Source organism: Melozone crissalis, unplaced genomic scaffold (assembly GCF_028551555.1).
Source record: "Melozone crissalis strain CALT ecotype California unplaced genomic scaffold, PUWL_Pcris_2 ptg000053l_1, whole genome shotgun sequence".
Taxonomy (NCBI): Eukaryota; Metazoa; Chordata; class Aves; order Passeriformes; family Passerellidae; genus Melozone; species Melozone crissalis.
The window spans coordinates 4,545,079-4,548,741 of NW_026535831.1; positions in this window are offsets into that span (position 1 = coordinate 4,545,079).

Sequence of the window (3,663 nt, forward strand, 5' to 3'; positions counted from 1 at the left end):
TCGTTTTGTTTAATTTGAATTAACGCAGCTACTTCAGTGCTTAAAATGAGGCACAGGCATAAAAAGTCTTCACGGGATTGCACGGCTTTTTATTTTTCCCTCCAGTTGTCATCCATGGCACTGACACAGAGATTTTAAACAAATCTTGCAGGTCTCCTCATATTTTCCAGGAGAGATATCATCCCCTGTGGGGTCAGTATGAGTTCTTGGCATTACCTGTCACAAACCCCATTAGCAGTGAGCCCCACGAGTCCCTGTGCTTACACCTCGAGGTGTTGTGCCTCCTGCCATGTCACACCCCTGATCCCACGCTGTGTTGCAATGTGTTGTGTAAAGAGTCCGGAAACCTGCAAAAATGGGAAAAAAAATACTGTTGGGCTTGTTTTGCTTTGCATTTCAGGCTGGTGGCAATGTCTCCTTGGGCCAGGCTCCTCTCCAGCACCTCCAGAACCAGCCTGCTGCTGCTGCTGGGCTCTGTGCTCCTCTCCTGCTCCAGCCTGGGACAGAGAGTGCCTGTAAGTTTTGGCTGCTCCACTTGACTTCAGACTGATAAAACACGGATGCTTTTTGCCTTTAAGGAAATGCCCATTATTCTTTAGGAAATGTCTTTCTCCTGGTTGAGTTACGAAAACAAACCAGAAAGGGTTCTTCTGATTTCTGTGTAAATGAAGAATCACTTGTGTGGTGCTGCCCGTTTTTGCTAGAAATGCTAATGAAAATAGGGTATTGCAAAGCAACTGTGGCCAGGCAGTGACAGTAGCACTTAAATGAACCAAGTCCCATCCTTTTATCCTTACTGAACGTTTAAACCCCACACTTTTCCTGAGCAGAGCTGGTAAACATCAGCTGTCTCCATTATGTGTTTGAACAGATCCAGCACTGGGAGGCCTGGTGGTAAATTTACAATAACCTGTATCACTAACTCCCTCTTGGATAATCACAGAGCTGTGGAAATCAGCTAAGGAATAACTGCTCCACTCACTCTTTTTTAGTCCTGTTGAGTCTTGGCTCAGAAAATGTTAACATTGATTTTCATCTGCAGAACCTGGGCTTTTATGGCTGTGATTGTTCCTGAGCTTTAACCATTTGTTATAAATTAAACAATTCCAAGCCCCTGATGCACTCAGCAAAAGCAGGAGTTAAGATCTGGTTCCTCGTGCATCTCTGAAATCGCAGTCGCTTTCCACAGCTGAAATAAAAACATTCTATAGGTTTGTCAGCCTTCCTTGTGTGTTACCACAATCATGGAATTGTGCAATTGTGTAGGTTGGGAGAGACCTTTGTGATCATTGAGTACAACCTTTAACCCAGTGCTGCCAAGGCCACCACCAGCCCACGTCCCCAAGTGCCACATCCACACTGTTGTTGCTACTCTGCGTGTTTTGCTCAGGTTGACATTTCTGTTGCTCAGAAAGACTCTTCTAGGCTGGAAACGGATATTTATGTGCAGAGCATCCAAATTCTGACAGAAAATGTGCATGCATTTTTTCCCAAAGAGTGGAAGAACTGAAGGCAGAATGTGTCCCAGAATTTCCCAGTTAACCACTGAATTTACTTACATTTTTCCCTGTGAAAACATCCTAAGGATTAAGAACCAAACACTTCATGAAGTGAGCTGTAACTCCATCTTAATTGCCAACAATTAGGACTAATCATTCCCTGTAGGGTGGTTAACTCAAATTCCTCAGTGGTGACTGAATTGGTGATCTCAGAAGCTGAAAACATTCCCTTCAGCAGGCACTGAGCTGTGGGGATGATGAGCCTGGACCAGTTCATCTGTTCCTGCTGGAACCAGAACAGCCCAGACCCAGAGTCAGTGCCTGGTGTGAGAGTACAGGTCATTTCTGTGCACTCTCCAGAGTTTTTTGTGACTCCCACCAGCTCCCTAGGGAGGCTTTCCATTGAACACCAAGGTTTCCCTCACAGCAAGGATTTTTTTCCCTGCTGTTCTTCCCTTGGTGTAACATCAAGCCACTCGTGCTGGCTGCTCTCCCACACCTCTGCCAGCCTCGTGCTGCACTTGCCATGGAGGTGGTGATTAAATCCCTGCCTCATTGTTTTAAAAGCCTTGGAGAACACTGGAAGAGAGTGGAGAAGAGGATCCTCACATTTGTATAATGTGGGCAGCTCAGTGTGTTTTTTCCCATGTCCTGTTTTGGAAACAGCTGAACTATTTTAGCTGAAATCTTCTCCAAGCCTGAAATAAGTGCATTTAAGAAAAAGAAAAAAAAAAACAACCCAACAAAACCCAAAAAAACTCACCAAACCCCAAACCAACCAACAAGCCTTGAGGCATTCCACTCGTGTGGAAAATTTCAGCTGAAAAAGTTAAAAGTTTGACATATTTTTAGGCAAGGGAAAATGGGGTCTTACAATGTTATACAACCCTAATAATAGCCAGGGCTCCTGCCTCTGACTGAAATACAGGTAAGGCTCTGTGAGAGCTGGTTTGAAACCTGCAACCTGCTCTGGAATAGGAAATAAGTTGTGTTGCTTTGTTCAGCACAAATGTCATGCTAGTTATGCATGTTTAACCTTTTATATACTTTAAATCTAAATTTAACCATGTGGAAAGAATCTCAGATGTCAAAAAAAAAAAAAATCTGCTGGTGAGGGAAAAAATTTTGTATTCTCAGCCAGCACTAAATTACCGAGATGCAATTGCTAATGAGCTGAATCTCTTCTCTCCAAAAGGAGTTTGCCCTTACAAAAATAGAAGAGAGCGACATAAAAGATGACAGTGGGAAGGAGCTGGGGACAGAGGATGACACTGATCCTGAAGACCTGGAAGTGTTTTACGCCACGGATCAGTGGCAAACCCTGCGTCCAGGTAACTGCTAATTATAGCATGCCTCTGGAACCCACCTGCCAGCACTGACAGGAGCCCTGCAGATGCTCCAAGAGCTGTTTGTTCCCATGACAATGTGTGCTTTTGCTGGTGCTCACACAGAGAGGAGGACTCGGTGACCCAGTGCAGGGACTGGAGGTGGTGAGCAAAGTGTCCAAGGAGGGGAGAGGTTGCTCCAGGGCTTTCAGGTCACTGGAGCAGGAGGAGTGGGCTGCCAGCCCCCTGTGCCTCTGTCACTGGCTCCACAGCCCTTTCTCTCTTCATTTGTCAAGGGCCAGGTTTTATAACGTTTGTTGGCACGTGGATTCCCAGGTCTGCTGTGCTCCGGTGTGGCGCTGCTCAGTGGCAAGCTGATTAGGAGCTGTCACTGGAGCACTGCACAGCTTTTTAACAATGGCTTTTCTGTTCCTCGCCTGTTTGAAAGCTAGCTTTTATTTCCGTCTGTGCAAACCACAAAAAATCTCTTCCCTTTCTTTGGGTTGGCGTCTTTCATTAGACATGCCTGGAACTCTGTGGTGAGAGGAGCCCAGCAGAGCAGCTTGGCCTCTGTGTGCTGAGAAGGCTCTGGAGGGGCCAAAACCATTCAAACACACACAGATGCACATGTGCATACATATTTCAACAATTAGCCTGTCTCTGGGATCCTGAACGAGCTGTTTAATCCACTTGTGCTTTGGTGTCCTCATGTATATGCAGGTGTAATACCTTCCCACCTCACAAGGGTGAACTAAGTAGTAATTAATTTTTATAAAGTGCTCTGAATTTAAGAGCTTTATCCTGTGCTCAGTATTATCATTGAAAGAATAAGTATGGGT